Source organism: Mobula hypostoma, chromosome 5 (assembly GCF_963921235.1).
Source record: "Mobula hypostoma chromosome 5, sMobHyp1.1, whole genome shotgun sequence".
NCBI classification, from domain to species: domain Eukaryota; kingdom Metazoa; phylum Chordata; class Chondrichthyes; order Myliobatiformes; family Myliobatidae; genus Mobula; species Mobula hypostoma.
Window position 1 is genome coordinate 161237273 of NC_086101.1, and position 19899 is coordinate 161257171.

General features: G+C 38.7%; 1 protein-coding gene across 3 annotated transcripts in view; it reads right to left on the reverse strand.

Annotated features, from left to right (window-relative positions):
• The window catches only part of LOC134347111 (gastrula zinc finger protein XlCGF26.1-like), a 101017-nt gene that overhangs the window by 30469 nt on the left and 50649 nt on the right, over nucleotides 1-19899 (reverse strand). Inside the window, exon 3 of one of the 3 annotated variants that reach the window (XR_010018082.1) lies at nucleotides 15147-16717. The exons of the other annotated variants lie outside the window; for them this stretch is intronic. The gene's annotated coding sequence lies outside the window, so the exon portion shown is untranslated. Of the gene's footprint in view, nucleotides 1-15146; nucleotides 16718-19899 lie in introns of those variants that run through there. 3 annotated transcript variants of the gene reach the window in all.

Below are 19899 nucleotides of genomic sequence, written 5' to 3' on the forward strand. Positions count from 1 at the left end.
TCCCTCGAGTACCGGCACCATTCCCGTAAATCTCCACTGCACTCATTCCAGCCTGACGTCCTCTCTCCTACAGCAGAATGACCAAAACTGAATATAATAATCGAGGCACAGATACCCTAACAATACCCTAACCCTAATGCAACCTCACTAGCCTCTTCTTCAGGCCATGAGATATGAGACAGAGGCTGCTCAGCCAATCAAGTCTGTTCCACCATTCCTTCATGTGCAATTATCTCTCTCAACTCCATTCTCCCGCCTTCTCCCCATAACCTTTGAACATCCATTTAAAATACACTCAATGACTTGGCCTCTACTCCATCCATGGCAATGAATTCCAAGGATTTACCACTCCCTAACTACAGAAATTCCTCCTCATCTCTGCTCTCAGTGGATGCCCTATACGGAGGCCGTGGCCTCTGGTCCCAGACTCACACTGTATCAGGTGCATCTTCTTCATAGCCACTCTGTCAAGGCCTTTCAATATTTCATAGGTTTCAATGAGATCCCCTCTCTCTTTTCTGGACCAGTGAGTACAGGGGGAAAGCCATCTAACGCTTCTCATACATTAACCCTTTCATTCCTGGAATCATTCTCATGAACCTTCTCTGGACCTGCTCCAATACGAGCACATCTGTTTCTCAGATAACAGGTCAGAAACTGCTCACTATGTCCAAGAGCGATCTGACTAGTGCATTATAAAGCTACAGTGTCACATCCTTACTCTTATATGCTAACATTACAATTGTCATCCTTAATCACTCAATCTGCAAGCAAAGCTTTGGGGAGTCCTGCTCAAGGACTCCCAAGTACCTATGCACTTCTGATTTTTGAATTTTCTCCCATTTAAATTTTTTTTCTACGCCCTTATTCCTTATAGCGAATGGACATGACCATACACGTGAATACACTGTATTTCATCTGCTACTTCGTTGCCTGTTTCCAAATCTATCAAAACCCTTCTGCAGACTCCGGCTTTGATCAAAATTACCTGTCCCATACATATCTTTGAATCAACTGTAAAGTTCGCCATCAAGGTATCAATTCCGTCATCCATATCATTCAGATTTAACATGAAAAGATGCAGTCTCAATACTGACCCCTACGGAACACCATTAGGTACCGACAGCAAATCAGAGTTCACTCAACCTATACTCATACGGCATGCTCCCCAGTCCAGGCAAAATCCTTGTAAATCTCCTCGGCACCGTTTCTATGGTTCCCACATCCTTCTTATAGTGAGGTGACCAGAACTGAGCACAGTACTCCAAGTGGGGTCTGACCAGGGTCCTATAAAGCTGCAACATTACCTCTGGGCTCTTAAACTCAATCCAATGATTGATGAAGCCCAATGCACTATATGCCTTCTTAATGTCAGTCAACCTGCCAGAGCAAGTGGCAGGGATGATTTCATCCTTTAAGAGAAGTTTGCTTAGGTCCTTAGGTCCATGGATGAGAAAAATATGGAGGGCTACGGTCCAGGTGGAAGTTTTTGGAACTCATCAGATTAATGATTTGGCACAGTCTAGATTGGCCGAATGGCATTTTCCTGTGCTGTAGTGTTCTCTGACTCTAATGCCTTCACAATCTCTTCAACTACCTCTTTCTGAACCCTGGGGTATTGACCTTCTGGTTCAGGAGTCTTATCTACTTTCGGGCCTGTCAGCTTCCAAAACACCTTCTCTCTTTGGTAAAAGTATTTATCCTCATTTCTGCCCCAGATACTCCTGAATGTTATGCATTTATGTAATAAATTTAATGACACAATTGTAGTGGGTGACTTCGATCTGCAGCAGGATGGGGAAAGTCAGATTGGTGTGAGATCACAAGAGAGGGAATGTAATGAATGCTTACAAAATGGCTTTTTAGAGCAGCTGATGGTTGAGCCTACTTGGGGAACTGCTATCTTAGATTGGGTGTGTGTAATAACCCAGATCTTATTAGGAAGGTTAATGTAAAGGAACCATTAGAAGGCAGTGATCATACTATGATTGAATTCTACTGCAATTTGTGAGGGAGAAGCGTAGGGCACATGCATAGTATCGCAATGGAATGCCTTTGTACACCATGGATCTTCTTCCGAGTCTCATTGGAACATACCTACTCAGAACCCCACGCAAATATCCCCTGAACATTTGCCGTATTTCTTCTGTATGTTTCCCTGAGAACATCTGTTTCCAATTTATGCTTCCAAGTTCCTGCCGGATAGCCTCATATTTCCCTTTACTCCAATTAAACATTTCTCTAACTTCTCTGTTCCTATCCCTCTCCAATGCTATCATAAAGGAGATAGAATTGTGATCACTATCTCAAAATGCTCTCCCACTGAGAGACTTGATACCTGTCCAGGTTCAATTCCCAATACCAGATCAAGTACAGCCTCTTCTTTTGTAGGCCTATCTACATATTTTGTCAAGAAACCTTCCTGAACACACCTAACAAATTCTACCCCATCTAAACCCCTCACTCTAGGGAGATGCCAATCAGTATTTGGGAAATTAAAATGTCCCACCTAGTATTATTAACCCTATTATTATTGCTCCTTTCCAGAATCTGTCTCCCTCTCTGCTCCTTGATGTCCCTGTTACTATTGGGTGGTCTATAAAAAGCACCCAATAGAGTGATTGACCCCTTCCAATTCCTAACTTCCACCCACAGAGTCTCCATAGATGCTCTTCATTGACTACTGCTGGGCATTCAATGCTATCATCTCCTCAAAACTAATCAATAAATTTAAAGGCCTAGTCCTCAATACCTTCTTGTGCAACTGAATCCTCGCTTTCCTCACTTGCAGACTTCAGTCAGTTTGTATTGGGAATTATAACTCCTCCGCAATCTCCATCAGCATGGGTAGACCACAAGGCTGTGTGCTTCGCCTCCTGCTATACTCACTTTATACTTATGACTCTGAGGCTAAGCCTTATTTAAGTTCACTGACACCTCAGTCAGCTGAATCAAAGGTGGTGACAAATCAGCATGTAGGAAAGAGATTGAAAATCTGGCTACAACAACACCTCACTCACTGTCAGCAAGACCAAGGAGATGTCTATTGACTACAGGAGGTGAAAACCAGAGGTCCATAACCCAGTCCTCATCTGGGGATCAGAGGTGGAGAGGGTCAGCAACTCTAAGTTCCTCTGTGTTATCATTTCAGAGGGTGTGTCCTGGATCCACCACATAAGTGGCAGTATGAAGAAAGCATTGGAACATCCCTACTTTGCAAGAACTATCCGAAGATCCGGCAAACTTCCATAGATGTGCACTGGAGAGTATATTGAGTGGTTGTACTGTACCACGGACTGGTATGGAAATGCCAATGCCCTTGAATTTAAAAGTCTGCAAAAAGTAGTGGATACAGCTCAGTCCATCATGGGTAAAGCCCTCCCCACCATTGACCACATCTACAGAGCGCTGTTGCAGGAAAGCAGCATCCACCATCAAGGACGCCCACCATCCATACCTTGCTCTCTTCTTGTTGCTGCCAGGCAGGAAGAAAGTACAGGAGCCTTAGGACCCACGCCACCAGGTTCAGGAATAGTTATTACTCCTCAGCCATCTGGGTCTTAAACCAGAGCGGATAAATACACTCACTTTTACTCGTCCAACATTGAACTGTTCCCACAATCTGCAGACTCACTTCAAGGACTCTGCAGATTATGTTCTCAATATTTATTGTTTAGTTATTTATTATTAATATTTTGTTTTGTTTTTCTTGTTTTGTATTTGCACAGTTTGTTGTTTGTTGGCTGATGTCCATTTTATTGGTGGTGTCTTTCATTGAATCTATTGGGTTTCTTGAATTTACAGTGAATGCCTGCAAGGAAATGAATCTCAGGGTGACATACATGTACTTTAATAAAAGCCCAAAGGTCAATAAGAAGTCCAGAAGCTGAAGCTCAATGGCCGAAGCCCTGGGTCTACGAGTCTGAAGTCCTCTAGGGAAGTCAGAGGCTCATTGTCTGCAAGTCTGCAGGAAGCCTGGAGTCCTGCCCTGGGGTTGGAGGGCTGTCTGTGTGGGTGAAAGGGAGGGAGGAACGGGGCTTGTTTTGCTGTTGTCATTTTATTGCTTGTTGTGTTCTGCCAAGCATTGTGGGCATGCTATGTTGGTGTGGGAATGTGTAGGGGCTGCGCCCGGCATATCCTTAGGTCGTGCTGGTTGTTAACACAAACGATGCATTTCACTGTATGCTTTGATGTACATGTGATAAATAAATTGATCTGAATCCGAATCCTTTTAGTGCTGCAGAGGCTCAGAGTTAAATGGAAGGTACATTTTATGTGGAGATGGTATACACATTTCTGCAGGGTCTGAAATCTATGTCACAGTGACTAGTGTATTAGCTTGGAACCAGACTGACTAGATGAGTGCTTCACTCCCACATTTCTGCAAATGTTCCCCTCTGTAAAATACTCCTGGCAATAGCTTTCCTGGCACTTGGCCCTCTGTTATGTGATAAACTGTATTGGAGATTGCACAAAACAACTTGGCATCACAAATTGCTAATACAAATTGAGAATGCAGACACCATCAAATTGAGGTTATATACAACACAAGGGAAAATCTGGGAAAATACATTGATAAACTAATAGCAATAATTCCTGGGAAACCCACTTATACCTGTTACGTACCCTGTAACTGGGTTGCCAAACCAGCAGAAATGGACCACTTAGTTGGAGTCTGGATTACTGGAACTAAGAAAGTTTTATTAAAGAAATAAGTAACACAGTACTCTAATCGTAAGGATATAAATGCAACAGGTTAGCAATGATAAAACACACATGTACACAGAACTAGGATAATAGGATCAATCAAGCTCTATCGCAGCCTAGGGGTAAAATGATCAGTCTCAAGTGACGCAGAGTTCAGTTCAGCTGAGTACAGTTCGCAGTAATTGCTGTTGTGCCGTTGGAGAGAGGGAGAGCAAATATGTAAATTCTGATTCAAACAGACCTTTGATGTTCCCCGCAGTTAGCTTTTGGGCAAGCCCTTTTACTGTCCTCGGAGGTCACCGACTCTGACCCCTCCATTCTGGATATGATCGTTCTTCCGCGGTGAACCTGGCACCCAGGCAAGGGCGGACACACACACCAGGTTCCCGCCGATCTTACCTTTTCACCCTGTGCGTCTATGGTCGGTCCCGCAACCAGACCTGCAAACTCCCACCAACTTGTTGGGGGGGGGGCACACTGCACTTCCAGGGTCTTGTTATCTCGTGATCTCGTGGTGTGTGTCTTGCCTTGGCGAACCTGTTCTTTTTATCCCCCTGCTGGGGTATTGCCTGGCCATCAAACTTCAAACAGTTCAGGTTCAAAGCAAATGGTCTGTCAATACTCGGACTGGTGTCTCTTTCCGTTATCTCTTTCTCCTCTCTCATTAACATTTTTGAATGCTGCTCTATTGTCTCACTTATCTCTCTCATTAGCATCAATCTTCTGATAACTTGGTTTTTCGTCACGTACCTCACTACATCATTTGTTTTCTGGTCATGTGCAAGCTTTTATATACAAAAATGTTGTCCTATATCTCTGAAAGCTGACTGTGAATATTATTTATTTAGCAGAATTTATTGATTGAAATATGAAATGTCACTTAGCAATGCTGTATGTCTTCTACCATCTCCTATGATCTTCTCGTATCCCCTTTTGCCAATCACCTGTCCAGCTCTTGGCTCCATCCCTCCCCCTCCTGTCTTCTCCTATCATTTTGGATCTCCCGCTCCCCCTCCAACTTTCAAATCCCTTACTCACTCTTCCTTCAGTTAGTCCTGACGAAGGGTCTCGGCCTGAAACGTCGACTGCACCTCTTCCTACAGATGCTGCCTGGCCTGCTGCGTTCATCAGCAACTTTGATGTGTGTTGCTTGAATTTCCAGCATCTGCAGAATTCCTGTTGTTTCCTATTTATAATGTATGCTTTGGATGCACGGTAAAAACTGTTGCTCCAAGCACTTCAATATATCTTTGATATACATTTCAGAGAGATAAAAATGCTCTCTCGTTTAAGATTTTCTGAATATTTAACAGCTCGGCATTCAAATGTATGCATTTTTTGGAAGTGAGTCACTTTACAATAAAGGGCATGGTACGCATTTTCAGTCTGTTTGCATCTCTCAATGACTCTCTGGATCTTAATCCTTAACAACCAGGAGAGTGAGCCGGAAGTGAACCACAAATTTAAATTTGTCAGTAGAGCCTACTGAAAGAAAGTATTTGATGCTAATGTTGCAATATGTCTATACAGGTAAAAAATTGAAGGTATTTTTACCGTTGCCTGAAATATACTGTAAACTTCCTCTGCTCTATTATTGTTATTCTGATTCTGAAAATTAAATTGAGTCAAGTCTACATCCAATTTTTCTCCATCCATTAGAATGTTCTATGTGTTTGGAAATGATACTTATGATACTCTGCAAGCAGAAGGAAGCAATGGCTTCCACTTAAATCCAGGGGATACTTGAACTAGATGGATGCCTTTGACATCCCTGGCGGAGTGAGTCATATTTCCCTTCAACTGGGCAGTGAAGATTGCTTTCAGAACCTGGTTATTTCCTCTGCATCCTCAGCTCTGATTCTTTACTTTTCTTTCTTTTTCAATATTCTTATTGATTTCTATATAGAAGAGTACAGAGTCCAAGAGAATACATATTATAAAACAATAGAAAAAATATAATAATACCAGATACAGTATATTGAATCACATTAACGAACTACTTACTCTATATTCACATAGATTAGGTTAATTCGTATATTACAATATAAACAATTTTATATAAAAAAAAGATCTACACCCACTACCAAAGTCAAAGCTGTTTGGGAAAAAAAACCTTATCAGATAATAAAATATGCTATTAACCAACTTCTGTACTTTAACAAGAAGTCAAAGATTATGAAAGTAATTTAAAAACGGCCCCCACAAATTTTGAAAATCCTGGTTAGATTCAGAAATTGAACAATGAATCTTTTCTAAATTTAGGCATGCCATAACATCCCGTAACCACTAAGCATGATTAGGTGAAACAGTATCCTTCCATTTAAACAAAAGCACCCTCCTAGCCATAAGAGAGATAAAAGCCAGAAAGTGCAGATCAGATGTCTTCAGGATGATATCTTTCCTTCCAACAATACCAAATAGGGCAGTCAAAGGATTAGGCTTAAAATTTACTTTAAAGAGTACAGAAAAAGTTTGGAATACTTCTTTCCAATATTTTCCAGGACAAAACATATGAATAAATGAAGCTTCTCCATTGTTACACCTATCACAGTAGGGAGATATATCCATATAAAAACGAGATAACTTATCCTTGGTCACATAAGCCCTATGAAACACTTTAAATTGTAGGAGGGAATGATGAGCACATAACGATGAAGTATTAACCAATTTAAAAATTTCATTCCAAGTTTCTTCAGAAATTGAAGTCTGTAAATCTTGTTCCCAAAGATTTTTGATTTTGTCTAAAGAATCATTTCTCATTCCCAACAACATGTCATAAATATTGGATATTGAACCATTATAAAATGATTTCCTATTAAGAATTTCTTCTAATACGTTCTTATCAGGACTATTAGGAAATGTATGTAATTGAGATCGCAGAAAATGTCTAATTTGTAAGTACCGAAAAAATGGGTTTTTGGTAAACTATATTTAGTTGACAATTGTTCGAACGAACAAAGACTTCCTCCAGCAAACATATCTCAGAAACATGTAAGGCCCAATCTTTCCCATTGTTTAAAAACTACATCAGTCAAAGAAGGCTTAAAAAGATAATTTTAAAATTGGGACTAGAAAGGGAGAGTCTCAATAAACCAAAATGTTTTCTAAATTGTATCCAAATCCTCAAAATATGTTTAACTACCATATCTTCAGTTATCATTAGAAATGAATGGATAAATGAAGCTGATATATTAACTGTCATTGGTTTAGAAGAAGAAAGATCTAAAACTGGATCTAACCAGCAATTAAAGTCTCCTGCCATCACCAATGAGTACAAAGTCAGATCAGGTAAAAATGAAAAAAAAAGCGCTCAAAGAATCCTGGATCGTCTATATTTCGGGCATAAACATTAGCAAATACCAACAATTTATTCTCTAAATTCCCTGATACTATAACAAATCATCCATTAGTATCAGAAACAACCTCGTGTTGAACAAAGGGAACTGTATTTTCTATAAAAATCGAAACACCTCTCGATTTGGCCTGAAAACTAGAATGAAAGTGGAATTGTCTCCATCGGCTAAAAAGGCGTGAGTTACCAGAATTGCGTACGTGGATTTCTTGTAAAAAAATAATTGGGTCCTTAAATTTTTTGATATAAGAAAAATCTTATTTCGTTTCGATGGATGATTTAATCCTTTCACGTTAAGATTGTCAATTAATATTATAATCCATTTTATTATTATTTAGAAGAAAAGTTAAAAGGATAATCCTTAAGAAGATTAATAAAACTAAATGTAAGGGGTTTCTTTTTTATGTCACTGTGTAGTCTAATTAAAATGGCTTCTTTGTTATGTTATAATTGAAACGGCTTCTTTATTATGTTAACTGCTGAGAAAGTCCTCCTGCTAGCAGTTTGTTTGGACACGTTACTGATAAGAAGGTATTACGAACCAATTGGGATAGTTGTTATGCTTTTGGTGTGTCTGTAAGATATTGTATGCGTGGGGTTTTGGGCAGAAGGAGGGAGAGAGAGAGAGGGGATGGACCAGGTGCTGTGAATCCGCTAACAGGGTAGGACCCCGAGCAGAAGTCCAAGGTCCAGGGTGAGGAGAGGAGATGGAGATGGACTCGTGTGGAGCGTCTGGTCGACCACCAGTGTTGGTCCCAGGTGGCCGGTCGAGGTGGTCCGAAGGGTCGCAGGGTGAAGAAGAAGGGACCTGAGCTCCAACTGTTTGTGCATGAAGAGGCTGAACTTTGATGAGTGTGGCACCTTTTATTTTCTTTTTATATTTTATTCTCTATTAATTATATAGTTCCAGTAATATCTATAAACTGTAAATCATTTAATCGTATCTGGTGTATTATCTGTTATTTGGGCGGGGTGGGGTACATCACACAGCATCCACACAAACTAATGACCCAGTTTGGCAGGGCTGAGGGCTGTTTCCCTAGACGACAGCGAGCCGAGCGACCCTGAGGTTGGCCAGGGGGGCTACATAAACAATGACCTATGAGATAAGGAAACCAAACAACTGGTTTGGCTAAGAATCCCAAGCAGTTTCCAAGAAAAATAACCCAAACACCCTCCCCCTCCCAAAGAGAGAAAGTCGACCAAAGACAGTTGACACCTACAACTAATAGCGACATCCCCCCAAAAATCCTGCTGGCTCAGCTCCAAATAAATTACAAAGCTAGAAATATTCCAACCTAGTCAGAACAACAGATAATAAAGAAACAGTTAATTCTTATATCAAGAACTCTAGAAAAGTAAGTATAATATCAAATAATATGGACACACAGAATATTGACTCATTAAAATCTTATTCTCAAAGGTAAACCTTAAGAAGTTCAAAAAGAAAATTGACTACAAGATTCACCAAAGGCAAAATACACAATTATTCATGTAAGTTTTTGTTAAGCAGCTCTAACATGACACTTTTAAACTTAGCAGACAAAGTAATAGCACATTAAAGTCTTATTCTCAAAATAAATCCTTAAAAATTTCAAAAAGAAAGAGTTTAGCAAAGGTAAAATAGACAGTTATTCATGTAACAAATAATAAGCAATCACTTTACTGACTCTAAAAATTCCTGGGCCTGGAGACTCGAACGGAACCATTTCTGCGATCCATCCTGCAGTGTAGTTCTGAGCTTCACCAGATACCATAGAGAAGGTTTAAAATCCTTGTTGTAGAACTCTGACATGATGCTTTTAAACTCAGCATGCTCCCTCAAAATCTCTGCTGAGAAATCTTTAACAATTCTAATCTTCTTACCATTAAAATTAATCATACCTTTCTGACGAGATTCACGAATTATACGGTCCTCTGTTTGAAACTCATGAAAAGTGATTATCACTGAATGAGGTTTGCTTGAAAACATTCTGTTCCCAGGTACTCTGTGCGCTTGGTCGATCATTGGTGTCAATTTTAAAATATCAGAAAATAACTGAACCAGAAAGTTTACAAAATATTCCGTAGGACGATCACCTTCAGTTAACTCTTCAAGACCAAGAATTCATACGTTATTCCTTCTACTTCTGTTTTCTAAATCAGTAATCTTCTGTCTTAGTTCATCGTTAACCTTGGATTGTTTTCATAATGTCTTTCTTTTCAAATCTTTTTATTGTATATATAGGAAAAATAACGAGTACATCGAAGTAACAACACTTACAATGCCTCAAAAAAAAATTAGCTTAAAGATTGAAAACAAAATTTTGTGATAACAAAAAAAACCTACTGAGCAGAAAAATGAGAAAAAAAAAGAGAACCCATTAGGTGTACAACCCTGGAGCCATACATCATGCAAAAAGCTTCTAAAAATAAACATCAAACCGCCAGCAAGAAAAGAGAATATACTAAAAAAAATTTACAATTAGATCGTGGAAAAATTATATCAATTAACTCAAATGATAATAACGAGCAAATGAGCCCCATCTTTTCTCAAAATCAAATAAAGATTCAAAGGTTCGACTTCTGATTTTCTCCAGACTAAGACATAGCATCACTTGAGAGAACCATTGTAATAAAGTGGGAACTGATGTATCCTTCCACTTCAACAAAATGGCCCTCCTAGCTATCAACGTAACAAATGCAATAACATTTTGGTCAGACACAGAAATACCATAAATATTTTGAGGAACTATTTCAAAAAGCACAATTAATTTATTAGGTTGTAAATTAATTTTAAGTGCTTTAGAAATTGTTGAGAAAACCGACTTCCAGAACTGTTCCAATATAGAACAAGACCAAGACATATGTGTCAGTGTAGCTATCTCATTTTTACATCTATCACAATGACTATCAACATTAGGAAAGATTTTAGAAAGTCTCTCCCTTGTCAAATGATAACGATGTACAATTTTAAATTGAATCAATGAATGGCTAGCACAAATTGAAGAAGAGTTAACCAGCTTCAATATCTGCATCCAATCCTCCGTCATAAAAGTCAAATTAAGTTCCTGTTCCGAATCCTGTTTAATCTTAGATAAAGGACGCTTATCCCATTGTAATAATAAATTATGAATTCTTCCAATAGAACCCTTAATCAAAGGATTCATACTCATAATAGTATCTAACAGGTCAGCCTCCAATATGTAAGAGAAATTACTTAAATATTTTTGTAAAAAATATCTAACTTGAAGGTATTGCAGCAAGTGTGAGTATGAAAGAGAATTAATTGTTCAAAGGACATCAATCTATCTTCTTTAAATAAATCCAAAAAAGAATTCATACCTTTATTTTTCCAAAGTAAAACAACTGGATCACTCAAAGAAGGCTTAAAAAAGTAATTTTGGTAAATTAAACTACAAAATTTAAATTTTTCAAGATTAAAAAAGTTGCGGAACTGGAGCCAAATTTGTAAAGAATACTTAATCACAGGATATAGGTTTAAATTAACAACTTTACCTAATTGCATAGGTAAAGGAACTCCCAATAATGAGGTTAAATAAAACTGTTTTACAACTTTCAGTTCCAGATCTACCCAAATTGGCCGATCACTCTTATCAACCCAGTATAACCAAAAAGACACATATCACAGATTAACAGCTCAATAATACATTCTAAAATTAGGCAAAGCAAGATCTCCATCCTTTTTCAATTTTTGTAAATGACATTTACTAATTCTTGGTCTTTTATTATTCCAAATAAAAGATAAAATAATAGAATCAATCTGATCAAAAAACTTCCTTGTCAAAAAAACGGGAATATTGTGAAATAAATATAAAAATTTTGGTAAAATCATCATTTTAACTATATGAATACGATCAACAAGTGAAAATGTAAGTGGACTCCATCTACTAAATAAATACTTCATAGAGTCTACTAAGGGAACAAAATTAGCTTTATAAAGATCCTTATATTTTTTAGTAATTATAATAACTAAATATCTAAAAGAGTCTGAAACTTTATAAGGAGTATTATCATATATAGAGACAGAATCATTTAAAAGAAACAATTCACTTTTACTAAAATTTATTTTATATCCTGAAAAACCTCCAAATTCATTAAATAATTTTAGCAAGGCAGGAATGGATTCATCAGGGTTAGATATATAAACCAATAAATCATCAGCATAAAGAGAGACCTTATGTATGGTCTCATTCACAAAGATCCCATGGATATTTTTAGCCTCACGAAGAGCAATGGCAAGGGATTCTAATATTAAATTAAACAACAGAGGACTTAACGGACCTCCTTGCGTTGTCCCCCGTGAAAGCTGACAAAAAGGAGACCTATGATTGTTAGTGACAACAGTAGCAATAGGGGCTTTATATATCATTTTAATCCAATTATTAAAATTAACACCAAAGCCAAATTTCTCTAAAACATTGAATAAATATTTCCATTTGACTCAGTGGAACGCTTTTTCAGCATCCAAAGATACCACACGTTGTGAAATTTTAGAAGAGGATGAATATATAATGTTAAATAGTCTCCAAACATTTAAAAAGGAATAGCGACCCTTTATAAAGTCTGTTTGATCTTTACAAATAATTTTACCCAAAATATTCTCCAACTGATTGGCCATTATCTTTGACAGAATCTTAGCATCGACATACGGTAATGAAATAGATCTATATAAAGCACAGTCAGTAGGATCTTTATCTTTTTTAAGAAATAAAGAAATAGAGGCCTCATAAAAGGTAGAGGGTAAGTCACCTTTCACAAAAGAGTCCTTAAACATTTCCAACATATAAGGAGAGAGCAACTTTCCAAATTTTTTATAAAATTCTACCGAATAGCCATCAAATCCTGGGGACTTACCAGATTGCATTGAAAAAATAGCTTTATGAATTTCGGCTTCAGTAATTTGAGCATCGAGAGTTTTTTGATCCTCAGCTGAGATTTTAGGAAAAACAATCTTTCGTAAAAAAGCAAACAACAGGAATACTGCAGATGCTGGAAATTCAAGCAACATACATCAAAGTTGCTGGTGAACGCAGCAGGCCAAGCAGCATCTATAGGAAGAGGCGCAGTCGACGTTTCAGGCCGAGACCCTTCGTCAGGTCTTTCGTAAAAAAGCATTCATTTTAGAGGAATCTAACGGACATTGAGATTTCTATAGCTCAGCTTAAAAATCTTGAAAAATCTTATTAATTTCTTCATATTCCTGAGCTAAGGTACCATCTTTCCTACGAATTTTCATGATTTGCCTTTTGGCTGCAGCCATTTTTAATTGAGATGCAAGCAGTTTATTATTTTTATCTCCAGACATATAAAATTGGCTCTTTAACTTAAGCAAGTCACCTTCAATGGGATGAGTTAATAACAGGTTATATTGTGATTGAAGTTCCACCCTTTGTTTAAATAAATAAGTATTGGGGGAAATTGCATAAATATTATCTAAATCTTTAATTTGTTTTGAAATTCTATCTAATTCTGCTTTAGTTTGTTCTTTAAGTTTAACTGAATAAGAAATAATCTGACCACGTAAAAATGCTTTAAATGTATCCCATATAACTAATTTAGATATACCCCCATATCATTAAAAAGAAAAAATTCTTTTATCTGGGTTTCAATGAAACTGACAAAGTCAGAGTTTTGCAATAATGTCTGAGTCATGCGCCAAGGTGGGCGGGCAAGAATGACATCATCAAATTCAAAAGACAAACTCAGAGGCGCATGATCAGATATAGCAATAGCGTCATATTCGCAAGTTTTAACACTAGGCAAGAAGCGGGGATTGATTATAATATAATCGATCCTCAAATATTTTTTATAAACATGTGAGAAGAAAGAATATTCTCTATTATCGGGATGAAAATACCTCCACAAATCAATCAACCCAAAATCAATCAAAAAGGAATTAATAAATGACGTGGATCGATTTGGAAGTCACTGATTGGTTGGGCTCTTATCAATCATAGAATTTAAACAGCAATTAAAATCCCCACCCATTATGAGCATATATTCATTTAAGTCAGGCAGTAAAGCAAATACCTTTTTAAAAAAGAAGGATCATCTAAGTTAGGACCATACAAATTAACCAAAACAACTTTTCTGTTACAGATTGTTCCTTTAACAATTAAAAGAATCTAATTCAATATCCTCTTGAATAAATATATTAGGTTTAATGAAAATAGACACGCCTTTTGTTTTACTCTGAGAAGTAGAGTGGCATTGCAAACTATTCCACCATCTAAAAAAATCTATTTTCATCTCCCGCCCTGATATGTGTCTCTTGAGCAAAACTTATATCAGGTTGGAATCGGTTAATAATTTTAAAAGTCTTCTTTCGTTTAATAGGATGATTCCAACCACGTACATTCCAACTTATTATATTAATCCGTTTGAACAGCATATTATAATTTCATTCTACTTTATACATGCACAGAGCACATACCAATACAGGATGATCAAAGATGGTGGTGAAGAAGAATACAACCAAATAAAAAACACGCATACTCTGGAACCACCCAATGGGAAAAATACTCCTAACTCTAAACCCACCCACCCACACCCAGAAACCTGAAAGAGGCAAGCAATCTACGATAGAATTCAAAGCTGCTGACTGCTCTGTCTGTGTTTTCTTTCCCTCCCCCCAGTTAATAAAAAAGTAGAGTGACCTTGTGAAAAAGACAATAAAGTCTCAGCAAAAAAGGTATTTACATTCCATTGACTAATAAACAAGAAAGAACCAAAATAATGTTATCTCTTAGAGAGAAAAAACAGCTCATTGTTTAAGTTTAATATTAATTCCCTAAAAAAGCTTTAAATTCAATTATAAAATGTTATAACAAAACAGAAAAAAATATATAAAAAGCCCTATTAGTAGGAAAAAAACTACTAATTAACTACCAAGTATTAAATTAAAGGAACAAATCACCTTATCTTCTTCCCTCAATCATAGAATGTCCAGAGATCATTTGAACAGAGATACTTAAACCATAAATCTTTCCAAAAGAAAACCAATAATATGCAATAAACAACAACACTCTGTCTTGTTTAATAGGTTTCTCGAAGAAATATACAAGTGACCTTCATAAATCTTCTTTCCAAAATGCGAATAATATACAAATAGCCAAACAGCCTTTCAGATGGATCATTCAACAGCGGCGTTGGGGACAGCGGCAGGTAAAGCCTGAACAAAATCCAGTGCAGCTTTTGGATCAAAGAAAGTATAAGGAGGCGAATTAGCAGGGAAAATTTTAATTCTTGTCGGGTACCTTAAAGACGGGAAAAGATTTTTATCATATGCTTGTTTCATTACCAGGGCAAATTTTGATCTTTTTCCCATTATCTGTCTTGGATAATCTTCGTAGAAGCGGAGCTCAGATTCCATAAATCTAAAAACTCTCTGTTTTCTTGCCTGTCGCATTATTTGACCTTTAATTTTAAAGTGATGAAAGCAAACCAGAACAGATCTTGGTTTACTAGAATCCTTCGATTTCGAGATAAACGCCCTGTGTGCCCTTTCTATAGCAGGCGGCTTTGATAGAATGGTAGGAAATAAAGTGTGGAAAAGCTTACCAAAGTAAGCCGTTAGATCTCCATCTTCAGCTCCTTCCTGCAGCCCAACAATTCTTATATTCTTTTGTCGAGACCTAGTTTCCAGATCTATAATCTTATTTTGATATCTTTCCAAACGAGTTGTAGCTTCAGACAACTTTTGCTTAGTTACCTTCAATTCCTCTTCGTGTGAAATAACTTGAGTTTCCAGGTCTGTAAGTTTTCCCAGAAATGACTTCATTTCATTACTATTCTTTCCCAGTTGGTCTTTAATTGATCCATTCTGATCCTTAATTGAATTCAGTGTCCGATCAATATCTTCAGCCCATGGTGGCATTTCATCAGATCTTTCCTTTTGCACCTTTCCTTTCCCATTACCTTTTTCACTAGGTTAAGGTAAATTCTTCCCAGTTCTTGTAGACATAGACATATTGATCCCCCTCAAGAACCAACAAATAAAAATTTTAAATTCAAAGCTTAAACTAGGGGGAAAGAAAGAAAACTAAGAGCAGCAGAAAAATACTGCTACTCCATTGGCAGACAGGGGTGATCCTCCTGTTTTTCATAATGCTTTTGCAGGTCGTCCATTTTCTGATCCAGAATCAACAGGACTTCTTCATTCTCTTTTATTCGTTTATCGTGCTCAGTTAAGGTTTATTGAATAGAATCCAGTTTTGTACTTAATTGTTTAATTTCAGAGCCAAGTTGTTGAAACTCTTCGGAGGATTCCTTTCTGAATCGCTGAAATTCTTCGGAGGATTCTCTTCTGAATCACTGAAATTCCTCGGACGCTTCATTTCTGTGCTTTTGCAGCAATTCGATAATAGAATCCAAAAATGTAGAAGAATCTTCTTCTTTTTTACCTTTAGCAGTTCTTGTAGTCATAGTATCAAATCAGGTTGAAAAGTGAGAGAAGGAAAGTAAACTAGGAGTGGCTATAAAATGCTGTTATTCCATCCACCGCCAGCAGGAAGTTCATATCTATTTCAGTCAGGCTCTGGTGATTCATCCACCCTAATTTGTCTCAAGACAGCAAACACCTCCTCTTCTGTATCCAGATATGTTTCATGACCTCTCTCCGTTTTTGTTTCAGTTCTATAGACTCTGTGTCTGTCTCTGAATAAATACAGATGCAGAGAATTAATCTAAGATCTCCCCCAGTCATATAGTAAACCATTCATTCCTGGAATCATTCTCGTGAATCTTCTCTGAACCCTCTCCAATCTCAGTATATCATTGCTAAAATAAGGATCCCAAAACTGCACACAATACTCTGTGTGGTCTCATGAGTGCCTTATAGAGCCTCACCATCGCATCCCTGCTCTTTTATTCTATACCTCTAGAAATGAATGCCAACATTGCATTTGCCTTCTTCACCACTGACTCAACTTGGAAGTTAACCTTTAGGGTATCCTGCACAAGGATTCCCAAGTCCATTTGCATCTCTGCATTTTGAATTCTCTCCTCATCTAAATAATAGACTGCCCGTTTATTTCTTCCACCAAAGTGCATGACCTTACACTTTCCAACTTTGTATTTCATTTGCCACTTCTTTGCCCATTCCCCTGAACTATCTAAGTCTCTCTGCAGGATCTCTGTTTCCTCAACACTACTCGCTCCTCCACCTACCTATCTTTGTATCATCGGCAAATTTAGCCACAAATCCATTAATCCCATAGTCCAAGCCATTGACATACATCGTAAAAAAACTGCAGTCCCAAAACCAACCCCTGTGGAACTCCACTGGTAACCAGCACCAGCCAGAATAGGATTCCTTTACTCCCACTCTCTGTTTTCTGCCAAATAGCCAATGCTCCACCAACGCTGGTAACTTCCCTGTAATTCCATGGGCCCTTATCTTGATAAGCAGCCTCATGTGCAGCACTTTGTCAAAGGCCTTCTGAAAATCCAAGTACACCACATCTACTGCATCCCCTTTGTCTACCCAGCTTGGAATTTCCTCAAAAATTTGCAGTAGGTTCGTCAGGCAGGATTTTCCTTTCAGGAAACTATGCTGGCTTTGGCCTATCTTGTCAAGTGCCCCCTAGTACTGCATCACCTCATCCCTAACAATCGATTCCAACAACTTCCCAACCACTGATGTCAGGCTAACAGGTCTATAGTTTCCTTTCTGCTGCCTCCCACCCTTCTTAAATAGCGGAGTAACATTTGCAATTCTTTAGTTGTCCAGTACAATGCCAGAATCTATCGATTCATGAAAGATCATTGTTAATGTCTCTGCAATCTCTCCAGCTGCTTCCTTCAGAACCCCAGGGTGCATTCCATCAGGTCCAGGAGACTTATCCGCCCTCAGACCATTCAGCTTCACGTGCACCTTCTCAGTCATAATTTTCTCTGCACATAATTCACTTCCCTGACACTCTAGAATGTCTGATACATTGCAGATGTCTTGCACTGTGAAGACTGATGCAAAATACACGTTCAGTTCCTTTCCTACTTCTGCATCTCTCATTACAATATCTTCAGCTTCACTTTCTATTGGTCCTATATTTACCCTCAACTCTCTTTTATCATTTACATACATAAAAAAGCTTTTAGTATCTTCTTTGATATTAGTCTCCAGCTTCCTTTCATATGTAGGGTTCTCAGTAATATTAGCTGGACTGTTAACTGTTAATCGCTTATTAACAAAATGGCTTCTTGTACTGTTAACTGCTGAACAAAGGGTTCTCTGTACCAGCAATGTTTGGGTTATGCTATGTGATAATGGAAATTGTATTCATTTGCTAGCCAATGGAAGGCATGTTATGTTATCTTGTATATGTGTGCTGAGTTAAGGAGGGCGGGCTTTTTCGGGAGGCATGCAGAGAGGACGGATGTGAGAGGCACGGACAGCGGTTCCAGGGTGGCAGATACCAGACCTCGGGGTTTCGGATGGTGGCCGGAGTCTCAGAAGGACGTTGTGGATGGAATCGGAGGCGTGAGCTCCAACGTATTAAAATATTATGTGCACAAGACTGATAAGTTACTTATGTGGCACCATTTTTTTTAGTTGTTTCTACTAACCCATCACCAAAATTTGCTATAAGGTGTAATTCTGTACTCGCACTTGGTATTTTGTTTGATATTCGTGTCGTGGCTGATCATTGGGCGCCTCACACCGTAACCGCACCAAAGTATTTGCATTGTTTGGCGAGATCAACGGCTATTCACCCTAGGCAATGGGAGTCAGTTGGGGCAAAGGCTATTACAATGTGTGGGCTCGTCCTGCGGATTTGAATTCTGTCAGATACAGGGTAAGTCACCCAGGTTAAATTAGAAGAGATGGACGTGGATAAGATTGAACTTTGGTGTGAGATCAAGGATGTCCTGGTTAATCATGCCTGCGTATTAAGTGGGTGGATATACGTACACCGGATGATGTGTTAATTCGATGTTTGAATAGGGTCAGAGCTATCGGTAAGGTTGAGATTGTAAGCAGAAAGATCGGTAAAATGGGGGACTCAGTCTTTGTGCTGATACAGACGGGTGCTGACATCAAGGAATTGGGACTGCCCCAGTCTATTGGTGATGGAGGCAGGTCCATGGAGCGTGCACGCTGTCACGAAGAAAGGGTTTGAAGAGACACCACAGGAGTTGCCCGAAGCTAGTGGCGGAGATTTTAGAGAGCGGGTCCAATCATTTTTGAAGGATGAAGGAATGGAGTGGTCGGATTTGGAGAATGTAATTAGTTCTCACTCCTCACAGAAGGGGAAGGGCTCTGAGTTGGCCTCAACCATTAACTCTTTGGTGACCAGGGTGGTGGGTCCATGACAGAAGTTAAGAATTTTCTCAGGGAGGACCCCCATCCCTGACAGGGAAGAGGATTATGAGTCCTGGGTAGAACATACCTCTCAGTTGCTAGGTGAGTGGCAGTGTTCTGAGAAGGAGAAGCGGCAAAGATTGGGGGACAGTTTGAGAGGGGCGGCAGCTGAGGTGGTAAAAGGGGTGAGAGTTAACCAGTCTTTTGTTCAGTTGCTCAGAGAAGTAAGGGAGGAAGAGGACAAATTGGAAGCGGAAGAAGGCTCCATTAACAAGGTATAGTTCTCGGTAGTAGCTCCTTGTGGTGAAATGACCGGGGCCAGCTCCACGCGGGAGACACAAAAGGAGGTTGCGGCAGGTGGGGTCCCTCCGCGGGAAGGGACTAGCGGAGAAAGGCCCTCCCATGAAGGGACGGATGGCACTGAGGCCAGGCGGAGGCTGGGTCCTGCGAGGCAAGGCGTCTGCTATAACTGCGGGGAAGAGGGGCACTTCAGGTGGGAATGTGAACAGCATGGAGCCTCTCGGAGGGAGAGCCC